Below are 14,768 nucleotides of genomic sequence, written 5' to 3' on the forward strand. Positions count from 1 at the left end.
CCACTTCAGTGGCAGACGAGTGTGTAATAATCTAAACTAAACGGGACACCTCGGGGGGGAAGGATGCAGCAGAAGCTAGTTAATTTCTTCACTTGTCAATTGCCCCTCATGTAGAGTTTCTCTGAGCCTAGCCCCCTCCCCTGCTAATTAAACTTCTTGCACACCACGATTTGCAATTATTGGGGGGGTGGAAGGGGGATTGCAACCAACTATAATTGGCAAAGAAAATGTTGCAACGGCTGGAAAAGGTCATTGAAGGAGTTGGCTGCAAAAATATAATCTAAAAAGAGTGGCAGGCATGCGCAGTGCGAGGATGCCATATTGGAATGAGTCTGTAGTAAGTGAGAGAGAGACTGATCGCCTCTTCTGAACTGAGCTGAAGGGTCTTTGCCATTTTAGACACTGGAGGGAAAAAAACTTCACCCAGGTAAGACAGCGCGCCAGGCGTGTTTCCTTAAGTGGCCGAAGCCTTGATCTGCCCGGGGCGACCGTGTTTTCGCCGCTGGGGTGGACAGGGGAGCTTTTTTTTCTTTTCTTTCAAGGTTTATTAAAAGGCGGAGGGGAGGGGAAAAAATAAAGCTTGGACAGAGGGTGGGAAAAAACCCCCCCAATCTGGCGTGTTTTTCTTAAAAATGCCAGGGAGCAAGTTGTTGCAAAGTGGTTGGCTGTGCGTGTCTCTGGCAGACTCAGATCTAGAGCCTGGATTCTAGATACCTGCACTCAGGGTGGTTTTTTTTTTTGCTTTTGGTTTTTTTTTTTTTTTTTAAATAGTGTGATTGCCTTTCTTTTGCAGTGCATTTGAGAGTTGTCGTGGACAGGGTTTGCAATGCGTGTGCCATTCATCGCATGTCGGGTTTTTTTTTGTGGGGGGGGAGGTTGCGGGTGGATTTTTTTTTCTTTTGGAGCGTGCCACATTTTAGATGCATGCATACCCTCTCTCTCTTTTTAAAGTAATATCCTGTCATTTGGTGCTTTCCTGACATAAGCTCATGTGACCTCCTTTCGAATTTACTAGACTGCTGTATTTCTTGAGAGAGTTATTGTGTGTGTGTGTGTGAGTGTGTGTGTGTGTGTGTGTTTAAATCAGCAGAGCATATAAAATGTGTGTGTTTTAAAAATCTTGAAAGAGGATGAGATGCCCAATTTCCTAGCCCTGATCCGTACACATTTTTTTCCACAGAGCGAGAGAACTGCGGTAAATGAATATTTATAAAGCTTGTCAGTTTCAACATGGCGGGTTAAGGTGCCTTTAAAAACTGAAAATAAACATTTTGAGACTGGGGGAGGGAGTGTAACTTGGGGCGCTCCGGTGTTGGCTTCAACTCTGCTTTGTTGCCCAGGGAGGTGCGGCAGCGAACTACCTGGGGAATGGAAGAGTGGGGATCATGCCCCAGGGTTTTCGACTGGCAGACTTATTGGTGGGTAAAGTACATCACACAAGGCAGAGCAACCAAAGTGTGTGTGTGTGTGTGTGTGTGAGAGAGAGAGAGAGAGAGCGCTCGGGAGAAACCATCAAAAGGGGACCTGGACTCTGGCACCAAACGAGGCTGCTTTAAATGCCCAAACCGGCAGACAGGCTATGAAAGATAAATGCGGAGAGACACAGCAATAATTTATTTTACATTGAAACGAGGCGAGCCCAAGGAGGAGACCTTCTTTCGGAGCTCCTGGCATCTCCGTTGCCAAGCCTTGGCTGGTGCAGTGAACCGGGGATGTGGGGGTTCCCCCCCCCCGTTGTTTTTGTTTAAAAAATAAAAATAGAGGGTGCAAAAGCTCTATACAACTAGCTGCGTGCAGATGTGTGCTGCAAAACAGGCCGTTTAATCCTTTTATCATCAGAGGACCCGAGGCACGTTGCAATAAAAATTCTCTTTGCCAGGGAGCCTTTAAAAAGCAAGGATCAAAGCGCGAACCTGTCGTCTGCAGAGCATGCAAAGCGGAGACTTCGGAGGGGGGCAGAGAAGTGGTTTGGAGGAAGGAGTTGTGCGTACTCTTTCCTGGTTCCGAATTTGAAATGCATTTCCACGAGGGCAGGGGGAGTGGAGGAGGCAGGCTGGTTGAAACACCAGAGAAACTTCCTTGTTTCAGTTCAGGCAACGTTTCTGGGTTGCTGTTGTTCCGATGTTCAACTTTTGCCCCCCCACCCCCCTCCCTGGCCACCCCTCTGCGGCGTGTTGAGGCCACTGGGGGTGGTGGTGGGGGGGGAAGGAAAGCAGAATCCAAGTGACCCCCTCCCCCTGGCCTCTTGGACACTAGTGAGAGGGGTTCATCTTTTTAAGCGAGGGGAAAAGGGGGGGGGCGATTTACAAACCGCGATGCTTGCTAGCAGGAGAGCCCCCGTGTCTTCTGTGTCGCGACGCCAACAGAGGTCGCCTTTTGCAAACCACTGCCCCCATCCCCCCAGGCCCCACAACTTTTGCTGCCGGGCGCTTCGGCTCCCGGAGGTGGGGACGGGGGCCAGCTTCAGTGGCTTGGCGTCGCGGGCTGTTGTCAGCTGAAACCGCGGCTGGACCAAGGGGGCCACGCCGGAGGCGCCGCGTGAACGAATCCCCTCCGGTGTGCGCGGCGTGGAAAGGGATCGGAGGCAGGGACAAGCCCCCAGCCCAGCCCCGACGCGGCGGCTTTGGAGATCCGTCCTTCCCGCTCCGCTTCGCCTCCGTGTGGCGCTCGGGAAGCGCCTGTGAGCGGCGAGCGCCGGCCGCTCCGCAGAAAAGCGACTTCTCCCCTCGACGGTGTCTCCTGGTAGACGCGCTAAGAGCAAGCAGGGAGCACGGCCGAGGATCGCAGGACAGTGGGGGGCTGGGGGGGGGCTCCCTTCCCCTTTTGGCTTCAGAGAATCCCATGAAAGAATCTAACACCGGCCTAAAATGGCTCTTTCCTTGCAAACTGCGAATTCAGAGGGGGCCACCTCCCTTGCACTCACGTGGCTCATGACACGTTTGAGAATTAACTCTGAGTCCCCGATCTAGAGCAGATCGCAGGCTCGGGGATTTCGAGCGTTATGTCTCGATTGTGTGTCCTGGGTGCAAGTGTGGCGTGCAAGGAGGTTCAGTGATCGCAGCCCGCTGAGTGTGTGTTTTGTGCAAGACGGGGAAAGGACTCAGAGCCTGGAGGCATTGCAAGCTCCAGCCCCTGCCTCCACCGACCGATCTGCCATGCAAGCGCAGTCCTCTGTGCAAAATCCATCTCTTTCTGCTGAGGCAATAAAGAAACACATCAAGAGGTGCTTCGTTTAAAGGGACCGCTTTCCCCCAAATCACTGCATGTTGCTTTATGCTTTGGATGGAGGACGAGCTTTGCCTGGCTGCTCCTTCAGTTCCCTCAGCTAATGGGTTCCCAAGAGAGAAGGGGGGGTGGGGGGGAGATCTCGGAAGTATTGCTTGGGACTGTAAGAGCCTCAAACATTCTTCCTGGCACGGATAAGCTCTGAACTGGGATGCTGGGGAGAGGGCGGGAGGGAATTGCCTTCAGTGGTAATTGGACTGGAAGAAAAAGTGTAAGACTGTTCTTTGAGAAGATTTTAATTTCTCCTGCAATGCCCTTGCCCTTTATCTGAGCTCTCCTCTCATTCCCTTGGGTTAGAATAAAGGCTCTGATGCCGATTCTCTCTCCGTTGCATTTTGCCTGCTTGCGGCTTTAGGTCCGAAAGGGTCCCCAAGTAGGGGTGGGGAAAAATTCATGCAGGTGCCAGCTTTCTCCTATTCTAGTGCAGCAGATGGTAACTGTCAAACACCTTGTCAGTGTATCGTTTTCTTCATCTAGTCCAGGGGTTCTCAGATTTTTGTACTAGTGACCCCTTTCACACAGCAAGCCTCTGAGTGTGACCCCCCCTCCCTTCTACATTAAAAACACTTTTTAAAATATATTTAACACCATTATAAATGCTGGAGGCAAAGCAGGGTTTGGGGTGGAGGCTGACAGCTCGCCACCCCCCCATGTAATAACCTCCTGACCCCCAGTTTGAGAACCCCTGATCTATTCAAAATGTTGTTTGACAGCCTCATGAGTTACTTTCCTGACAAGTATCCTGCTGAGTGGATAGATACAGAGACACAGGTACCCCTTGCAAAGGTAAAACTTGTTTGGGAGTTTAGTCTGCGTAAGGATGGCAGAATAGAGGGTTTCGCTATGGTGTGATATGATCTTTGATCCTGTCCACACGAACACACACACACCGCTGACCCCTATGGTGGGTTTGTGTGTGTTCCGTACATAGCCTTTCAGTTTTCTAGCCTCGGATGTGAAGTTTATTTGGTCTGTGTCCATCACGCCCTATTGCCCTTCTGTTCCTCTCCCACCCAAGTCAGTGTCTTGGAGTACACCACCACAAATGTCTGCGTGGAGGTTGTCAGGCTGCAGGTGGTTTCTTGGGAGGTTTACTGCAAAGGGGCACAAATTGAAATACAGAGCCCAAGCAATGGCAGTGTAATGACCCGGGTGGCTCTCGCAAACATTAATATAAAGGTTTCAGAGTAGCAGCCGTGTTAGTCTGTATTCGCAAAAAGAAAAGGAGGACTTGGGGCACCTGAGAGACTAACAAATTTATTTGAGCATAAGCTTTCGTGCATCCGATGAAGTGAGCTGTAGCTCACGAAAGCTTATGCTCAAATAAATTTGTTAGTCTCTCAGGTGCCACAAGTACTCCTGTTCTTTTTGTTAATATAAAGCTGATCTCTTCTCACCTAAAGGAGGCAGAGCACTGATGCCAACTCCCCTTCAGCAGCAAAGAGGAAAGAGAAATAGGTTATAGGGTGACTGTTTTCAAGTAGCTGTGGTATAACGTGATGGTTATTAACTGACCCATCTTTATTGAGCAGAAGCTAAGACACAGTGAGCAAACAGAATCAAGTAGCATTTTTATCCTATCTTGGCAATTGTCACCTCTGCATTAGGCAAAGAGAGCTTGAATGTAATAGGGCTAGAGACGGCTTCCCTTTTTCAGTTCAGGGGATGTCTTTGTTGCTGTTGTTTGATTGCTTCACTGTGGTTTGCGTTCTATAGGTGAATGAATTGGGTTGGTGCTCAGAGGAACAGGAATGTGATTAATTATAAGATCAGCGATGCCAAGGGTTGGCTGTCCTTAAGAGTGAGATTTACAGCTCCAAAGAGTGAGATTCAAGGCCAAAGAGTGAGACTTTCCAGGTGGTGTTTTAGGTCATCGCTTGAGACCGAGATTCTCATCTTTGTTCCTTAGTGAGATCCAATAGTCCAGGTTTTTAATCCAACCAGCATTTAATAGTTTGTTTTAAAATGTACACTGCTTAATATTGCATATGAAACTCTTAAATATTCTAATTCATACTAAAGTCTAGGGCATGTGAGAATTCTATATGCAATGCAAATAAGTGGATTTTAATAAAAATGATTATTTTCTAGTTGGAACAAAAATCTGGATGGTTGGAGATCCCTGAGGACCAGAGATAATAACCCCTGGTTGAGGCACACAGTCAGTGGACAGGACAAGAGAAATATTCAAAAGTAAACTTTTTATATAAACCTAACAAAAAAGAAAACTGTTTTATCAATATAACAATAGGTTTGGTTTGCATATCATCTTGTCACAGTGATCATCCATTTGAAAAATACAGTACAAATATTTGGTTTGTATATTGCTCAAATTATATTTACAACAAACAAAAATAAACAGATTCCAAAATAAATAAATGCAAAATATATTAATTAAAATTAAATAATTAAAACAGTACATTAGTGAACGTAAAAATAAATAAAGTAATGACATTTAATTAATTTGAAACTAATAAACCATAGATAAAGGATTCAGATCCCACATTTCTTTTAATATGTAATTTGGTTTCACATTTTAGCCACCTGCCTTGTTATGGGGCCCTTTTTGCTGTTTTTGTAACTTCCTTTGGTGGCTCAAACTTGAAACATGGCTCAGGATTTCCAGATTCAATTAGATAATAGAGGGCAGTGTCCTGTCTAGTCCGAGGTGTGGTCTGAATGGTGTCTTATTCTTTTGAACAAAACTCAACACGCTCTCATCTCCTGCATTTGAGTGGAGTAAAACTAAGCCAAGCCTGGCAACCCTGGAATGGGAATGTAAGAAGACCACTAGGGCTTTTGACATTGCTAAGATATGCCCAAACAGGGTCCATCCCGTATTGCACAGTAGTGTTATCTGTGTCAGTCTGTAGTGCTGCCTCATCCCAGACATACTGTACCTGATTTTCTGCATCAACTGGTAATCAACAAAGTCCTCTTGCAGCTTCTCTGTCTCAGGCGGAGAGAGATTGAACATGTGCTGGTATCTGCCAACAAAGTCCAGTTTTCCCTAATATCAGTGTTCACAAATGCTGCCATCGTTAACATTGCATCATTCCAAGGGAGCGTCTCACATGCATAGTTGGCTACGCTAGCATAGAATGCTCTGGCTGTGCAAAAGAACTTCTGTTTTGCAAAAGGGCTGATATCCCCTTTGCGCTTCCAACTTCTGTACAACCTGTTTTGTGACCAAATCTACAAACACGGTTTGTCTCTTTCAGCACCTGCGTAAAAGTCTTTTACATTTTTAGCTAGTTACTCAAAATGCATGAGATAAGTTTAGGAATATGTGTGAGAGTGAGATTGCATGCTTATGAGTGAATCTCACACCCAGTGAGTGAGACCTGACATGACTGAAGAGACCTTTTTTATTCATCATGTACCCCGAATTGAAGGAGGTGGAGTGAATGTTCTAACAAAGCTAATAACTTCCATGCTAATTAGAGAGTAGGTCTAATAACTTTTATGATAAGGTGGATTCTCAGTGTGAACACTTAGAAAATGAAATTAGAAAATGCATTTAAATAGATTTGAACAAATTATATCTAGAGATGAATTTGTTGTAAACAAGACAATATTCATTTGCCGTTTTGTAGAGGGTACATTTGATATTAGAGTAAATTAAACCACTGATCATACTTTAATATTAACACATTTATACCTGATAGATGTTATAAGCATGTTGCACACATGACTAGTATATGTTACAGATGGATACAAGAACATCTGCAGAAGGCATTATACATAGTTGTACAGGCAGGCCATGGTTGTAAGCAACCATTGATCTGTTGGACTAACAGCTTTTTATTATAATATCATTTATTAAAGCTTTAAAGTTCCCTTGCTTAAAATAGTACCAATAGTATGTATGACTGTTGTACTATAAATAATATAATCATAGGACAATATTATTTCATGTCACTTGACAAGCCTGTGTTGGCTGTATATCGTGTTAGCACCTGCAAAAGGATAGAAAATGGTGACAGCTGTGTATTTTGTATGAAAATAAAAAGCCTGCAGAGATGGGGTCGGGGGGGGGGGGGAAAGTAATGACAACCCATTGTTATCTAATCAGATGTAATTGAGTCCCAGAAGAGTTCTGCATCATAGCCGATCAATGTTGCTAGCTACTGAAAGGACATAGAGATTTCAAGAGTTCAAGCACGTGTGGGATTGAGCTGTATCTTTAACCTTCAGTCACTTCCTCTAAGGGAAAATGCAAACTAGGAGGATTCTTTGGTTGACATATCTATTTCCAAAGGCATCATATAATATTTTTCTTCTTTAAAGCTTGATACCAAGAGGAGGCATTAAGGACGACGCAGTAATCTCCTTCTACCGATGCTGCACCAGTAGTAAGCACTAGGTCCAATACCACTGAAAGGATAACATCAATCTAAAGCTAAGCTATTCCTTATTCTGAGCATCCCATCTTCTTTCTTCCTTCCGTGAGACTGTAAGCTCTTCAGACCCTGGGCAGTTTTCATTCCAAGGCTTGTATAGTGCTAAGCACACTGTTGGCACTCAAAGTAACCTTTTAAACATCACGATCCCTGCCTTGCTGCTAGAAAAGTGAATGCCTTTTGGCACTCAGATACAATGCTCACGGGCCACACAAGTATTTAGGTAGCCAAAACTCTCCTTAGTACTATTTCAATCGGTTAGCAAGCCCAAAACTGTCGGGTGCCTCCGAAAGCAATCACGACCTTTGCCCCGAAGAGCTTACAAAGTAACATTAGACACAATGTAATGAGAAGGAAACTGCAGCAGGAAGGGGATGAGGATGGAAGATAGGTAAAATAAGTAGGATTATGTGGTTAGTCAGTGAGGATGAGTCAATGGCATGATACACTAGAGACAGTATTTTTTCAATGATTCTCTTAGTTGATTAATTTCATGTAGGTGTGGCAGCAGAAGTGAGTCTTAATCAGGAAGCGAATTAAAAGAGGGCTTCATAGACCAGCTGAGGAGGGGTATGCAGGCTGGTGTTTGAAGATATTTTAGGGAGAGAAGCGGATGAATGAGACATTGAGGCTGGCATTGCTGGTGGGGCAGATCATTGGGGAGGACGTGAGACATGACAAGCACAGGGTTTGAAGAGGAGGATAAGAAGTTGAAACTTGATGTAGTGGAGGAGGAGAAGCCAGGGACCGATTCAAAGAGTGGGGAGTGTCAAAAATGACAGGCATGGAAGGTGATCCTACCAGCCGTGTTCTACATGAAGGGAAGAGATGGTGATGCATGTGGCAGAGAGGCTGTTTTAAAAAATAAAATGTTCATTACTCATGTTACCCTTTAAAACAAACAAACCTACTCTGATGCAGCAAGAGCCTAAATGCTGCAGCTTACAATAGTAATACGATTTGCAAATCTTGTGGTAATTACATTGCTGTAGGGTAATTGTCCATTGCTATGACATATTGTCGCATTTCTTAGGGTAACATTCTGTACATTATTATTTAAATAATTTAAAAATCTCCCTCAGGTTTCTGCACTTAAGACTGCATGTTTACTCTTTGCATTTTACCCAAACTTGGGCAATGCAAATAGCTAGTCAGTTTCACTTCTCTCTACAGAAGGTTTCTAGTCAATTTCATTTTATGGTCTCATGTATTACTGGCAGACCCCAGAGCTGGCGCTAGGCATAAACAGACTAAGCAATTGCTAAGGGCTCCAAGCGGCTCAAGGGGGCTCCCTATTTACTTGTTGTTGCTTTATTATTATTGGGGTGTGTGTGGGCGGGGAGGGGGTGCGGGGATGACAAAATATTCCTGTTTAGGACCCCAAATGGGCTAGCACTGGTTCTGGCATACCCTGCAGGGGAATATAGAAATGCAAACAAAAGACTGTTTCACTGACCTCTAAAAAATCACAGAAATATTTCTACTAATATTGGGTTTTTACAAAACCCAAATTTGGGATGTAAACAAAATATCCCTTTAAGGACAATTTTGAAGAGTGTATGTATACCTATCCCATATTTTTATTAAAAAAAATGAAACTTATAAAATTAACCAGTAGCAAAAAAAAAAGGCATTAAAATGACAGCTTAGACTGAATGTGAAGCCACTAAGAAATGAGCCAAGTGCCCGAACTTTGCAGTCCTTAGTCAGACAAGTAATCCTTGGTCACATGATTAGTCCCACTAGTATCAGTGGAGTGACTGGCATAGGCAAGGACTACTCACTTGAGTAAAAGTACAAGATCTAGTTCAATCACAGGTTATTGGTCTGGATAGTGTATATTTACTCAGTAGGGAAGAATAATTCCCTCCAGTGGAAGTCACTGGTTAAAATTCTGTGGCCTGTGTAATGCAGGAGGTTAGACAAGATAATCATGACCCTTCTAGTCTGTGAATCCAGCTTCAGTTCATTTCAGTGGAAGAAGACTAGCAATAATTTCCCCAGGAACGTTAAAATATCCCATACAAAAAAAAAAAGTGTAGACAAACGAACTATTTAATTTTTTCATCCAGGAAAGAGTTTTGATGAGTTAACAATTTAATTCTTAAATCAAGGGTAAGGCATTTGGGAATGCTGCTTCCTGAATATAGGTCAGGCAGATGTTAGCGTTGAATCCGCAATATGTGAGTATGTTGGGTTTGATGACACATTAATATTGCATGATCTAGAGTAGTTTGGATGTTCACCACCACATCTGTAGAGGCCATTTGCAGAATGAAATGGAATCCAATTTGTTTTCCTTGGGAGAAAAGGGGTGGAATTGTAGGACGCTCTGAACTAAAACGTACGGTAAAAATTGATTCTGAATAAACTGAGCCAGCAAATACACCACAGGCTATACTTGCTTGTCATTAAAGAATAGAAGAAGTACTTTTTTACTTGCCTTCATATTGTTTTAAGGCATCGCAGCAAATAATTGTGATTGACACAGGACAAGGTCTTGATCCTATGCACACTTATACTCATGTGTAATTCCTTCCAGACAATGGGACTATTCATGGATGTAAAGTTATGAGAAGTGTCTGTGGTGTGGGATCAGAGCCTAAATGCTGATCAGGTGGAAAGAGTAAAATACATTGGGCACTGCCAAGATCTAGAATGTGATCTTCCTAAAAAGTATTACAATCTAATGGCAGATGTTTCCTGGATTCTAACTTGCTTCTCTTTTTGGAAAGCCTCTCTGATTACCGAGAAATTCAGCAACATAAAAGCCAGAATTAATTATCCTGAGCAATTGGTGCCTTGGCTGATTAAGCAGTTCTGGACTGGTCCCTGTATTAGAATCACTAAAACAGTGTTTTGTGTTCCCTTTGGTGACTCCTCGCATTTAACTAATCAGCCCCGTTCACAGGACATTGTTGATTTCAGTCAATGTGGCTGGTGCCAAATAAGATGGTTTGGGCTGATAAACAGTTGTGTGTATGTGTTAAATTAACAACACTTTTACATAGATAATTTTCAACTCTATTTAAAACAGTGGGGTGGATTTGAAGCAGCCACATGATCCTGTGGCTATAACTTTTGTGCTCCTTTCCTTCACAACGCATGTGCTGTGTTTTTTCCTATATCTGCTTGCTTTCTGTTTTGTTTAAATTGCAAGGTCTTTGGGGTCCTGATTTGCTGAATCAGTCCCCTGAAGAAGACCAACACTAGAGTCCATATTTAACTTTAAGCACAGTGTAATCCCATCCCTGTTCAGCAAAACCCTTAGGGCTAGATTCACACCGGGGCGTAGGGTCGTCTGCGCAGCAAGCGGGATCCCACAGCGGCAAGTCTCAGAGCCTGTGTCTACAGACCGGTGGAACAGGACATATAAAGGGAGGGCTCAGTAGCTCAGTTGAGCAGGAGCCAGGGAAGGAGACGGATGCCTCCAGTCTGCTGTGGCAACCTGGAGCTGAACCTGCGCCCTGCAGCACCCTGCCCCCGGAGGAGACTAGGCCTGAGGAGGTGTTGCCAGGACTGCCATCTACTGTGCGCTTACTGTCCGGCTACCTTGCTGACTGACTCTAGGTCAGTGTGCTGCGGCTGGCTCCCCGCTGACCCACTGGTGGACCACTCTGCCACTGTTAGGACCCTGGGCTGGGATGTGGTGGAGTCGGGCTAGCCCGTGTCCCCCTACCTCCTGCCACACTACCCGTGGGGCGGCAGACTCTCCACCCTAGGCGGAGAGGCCTGTGTGAATCTTTCGTCCGTCAAGGTTGGATGCTAGACTTGGTTGGTGCTCACCCCGACGGGAGCCCCTTGTTGTGGGGGTGCTCCCCCCAAAGACGGTGTGGATGCTGCCCCCTACCCGAACTCCTAGACTGTGTGTGTTTGCCGGCTGCCTTGGCTGGCAAGCTGAGGCTAAAGCCTGCTCGGCCCTGCTCAAAGGGCTAGGACTCCAGCCTGTTTAGTGCTGCCAGCCCCAGCTGAGGGGCTGGGAGCTAAAGACTACTCAGCGCTCTGCCACGCCCGAGGGTGGGGACAAGAGCACCAGACGATTATGGCTGGTTTGCCTGTTAGACGGGCACAGAACTATAGACTACTTATGGCTCGGCCCTGCCAGCGTGACCCAGAGCCGAGGGTTACCGCCCAATACAGTGAGGCAGGGTGGCCTGCCTCTCCACTGGAGAGCGAGGGACCACTACAGGGAGGTAATAGCTTTTATTGGACCGACTTCTGTTGGTGAGAGAGACATGCTTTCAAGCCACACAGCATAGGCGCCGCCTCCATGGGTGATCCAGCTCTGGAGCACCCGCGGGAAGAAAATTAGTGGGTGCTTAGTACCCACCGGCAGCCTAGCTCCCTCCTCCCTCCCAGCGCCTCCTGCACAGCTGTTCTGCAGCACGCAGGAGGCTCTGGGAGGGCTGGGGAGGGGAGAAGTGGGAAGGGGGTGGGAAGAGGTGGGGGAGGGTTGGGAAGAGGTGGGGCGGGGCCTTGGGGAAATGGGCGGGGTAGGAAGAGGTGGGGGTGGGGCTTGGAAGAAGGGGTGGAGTGGGGGTGGATCGAGCACCCCCTGGGTAGAGAGAAAGTCAGACACTATGTCACAGGACAAATGCAAAGTACTCCACTTAGGAAGGAACAATCAGTTGCACACATACAAAATGGGAAATGACTGCCTAGGAAGGAGTACTGTGGAAAGGGATCTGGGGGTCATAGTGGATCACAAGCTGATTATGAGTCAGTGTAACACTGTTGCAAAAAAAAAAAAGCAAACATCATTCTGGGATGTATTAGCAGGAGTATTGTAAGCAAGACACAAGAAGTAATTCTTCCGCTCTACTCTGCACTGATAAGGCCTCAATTGTGTCCAGTTCTGGGCACCACATTTCAGGAAAGATGTGGACAAATTGGAGAAAGTCCAAAGAAGAGCAACAAAAACGATTAAAGGTCTCGAAAACCTGACCTATGAGGGAAGACTGAAAAAATTGGGTTTGTGTGGTCTGGAGAAAAGAAGACTGAGAGGGGACATGATAAGTTTTCAAGTATATAAAAGGTTCTTACAAGGAGGAAGGAGAAAAATAGTTCTTAACCTCTGAGGGCAGGGCAAGAAGCAATGGGCTTAAAGTGCAGCAAGCGTGGTTTAGGTTGGACATTAGGAAAAACTTCCTAAATGTCAGGGTGGTTAAGCAGTGGAATAAATTGCATAGGGAGGTTGTGGAATCTCCATCATTGAGGATTTTTAAGAGCAGGTTGGACAAACACCTGACAGGGATGGTCTAGATCAGTGCTACTCAAAGTGGTGGTCTGCGGACCAGTGCCGGTCCACGAGCCATCGGCTGCCGGTCTGCGCGCACATTGGAAATAAAAATTGCTGGTCCCCCACATCAGATAGCTTGAGAAGCACTGGTCTAGATAATAGTTAGTCCTGCCTTGAGTGCAGGGGACTGGACTAGATGACCTGTCGAGATCCCTTCCCGTTCTGTGATTCTATAGAACTCTTCTTGAGGTCTGGGAACGGTAGTCCCAGCTTCATTGCAAAATGCAATAGCGGAACCGATTATTTCGCGTAAGTTGTTAGCACACAGTGTATGGGCCCATCAAAGAGTGGCCTGTTAACACCTCAGCAGTCATAGGACAAAAAGGGGGGTTATGGGTTATAGATGGTCTTACTAAGCCATAAATCCAGTGACCCTGCAGCCCGTGAGTCTTCGGCTCTGTCTGTTCAATGGATCCTACAGTGGCAGAACTGTAAGCTCTCCTGTGGAGCTGCTCTATGCTGATGAGAGGGCTCTCCCGCCGGCATAATGAAACCACCCCCAACGAGCGGCGGTAGCTATGTTGGTGGGAGAGCGTCTTCTGCCGACATAGCGCTGTCCACAGCAGTACTTTTGTCGGTGAAACTTATGTCCGTCGGGGGGTGGTTTTTTCACACCCCTGACCGACAAAAGTTTTGCCAACAAAAGTGATAGTGTAGACAAAGCCTTAGTATATAGCAAAGTTATGAATGTAAGCTCCCAAGCTTTGAACCTGTGCAGGTTTCCTTTGAGGACGAGGACTGAGAGGTCAGATACAGAGTGATCGCTTTGTGAAAAGCGTTTGCCCAAAGGTGATGCGGTGTTTTTGTCTTATCATTTTTCTGTGTGCGTTCATTCAAGAGCATAATGATTGTCTGGTTTCACCCACATAGTTGTTAGTGGGGCATTTATTGCACTGGACAAAGTACACCACATATTGTGATAGGCATGTGTAGTATCCATGGACCTTGACAGGTGTGTTTTGGGAGGGTTTTGATCATTGTAGCACTGTAGATGTGTCTGCAGATTTTGCATCTGTTGTTCTGGCAGAGTTTGGTGCTGCTTCGAGTGGGTGTGTCCTGGTCTGCAGAGAGCAAAACCTGCACGACACTTTCAAAAGACAAGGCTGGGAGCGTAAATTCATAACTCTGCTAGACACTAAAACTCATGGACTTCACAGACTCACTGGATTTATGGTTTATTACAACAATCCATAACCCACTAGCCCTCTTTTTTTGTCCTCTGACTGCAGAAGTGTTAACAGGCCACTCTGTCTTGAATGGTCTCTTACAATATATTGTAACTAGTTATGCTAAACAAACTGGTCCACCTTGCATTTTGCCACGATGCTGGGAGTATCTTTCCCAAACCTGAAGAAGAGCTCTGTGTGGCTCGAAAGCTTGTGCCTTTCACCAAGAGATATTGGTCCAATAAAAGATATGACCAACCCTGTCTCGTTAATTTAGGAGGAAGGCAGTGGAGAATCAGTCTATTTAACTGTCAGTCAGGGTGGATAAAAATCAGATTTTTTTTTTAAATCATTGATTTTTTTTTATTTAAATCGGATTATTTTGATAAAATGCTTTTTGAGGAAAAAAACCCATCTAAAGATAGTTTTAATTACGATACATTATAGCTCAAATATATCTCATCATGGAATAGGGATTATAAATTGTAATTCTATAGCATAAGACAATATATTCATGTAATGTTTAAGAAAAGTTTTGTAAATGAGTTCCAGTAGTTCATGGATTAGGGACCCAATTTTATGGGATTCCAGGGGCGTCTGTATAGATTATTTAGG

The 14,768-nt window shown here is 45.4% G+C and overlaps 1 protein-coding gene across 5 annotated transcripts in view; it reads left to right on the top strand.

Moving 5' to 3' along the window:
* The first annotated feature begins 282 nt into the window (after positions 1–282).
* Positions 283–14,768, top strand: part of SFMBT2 (Scm like with four mbt domains 2) — a 192,190-nt gene continuing 177,704 nt past the window's right edge. For 3 of the 5 annotated variants that reach the window (XM_037889346.1, XM_043520689.1, XM_037889348.1), the window contains exon 1: positions 283–427. The gene's annotated coding sequence lies outside the window, so the exon portion shown is untranslated. Of the gene's footprint in view, positions 428–7,617; positions 7,641–14,768 lie in introns of those variants that run through there. The other 2 variants (XM_043520691.1, XM_037889347.1) reach the window with 2 other exon arrangements.

The sequence above is a fragment of the Chelonia mydas genome, chromosome 1 (assembly GCF_015237465.2).
Source record: "Chelonia mydas isolate rCheMyd1 chromosome 1, rCheMyd1.pri.v2, whole genome shotgun sequence".
Taxonomy (NCBI): Eukaryota; Metazoa; Chordata; order Testudines; family Cheloniidae; genus Chelonia; species Chelonia mydas.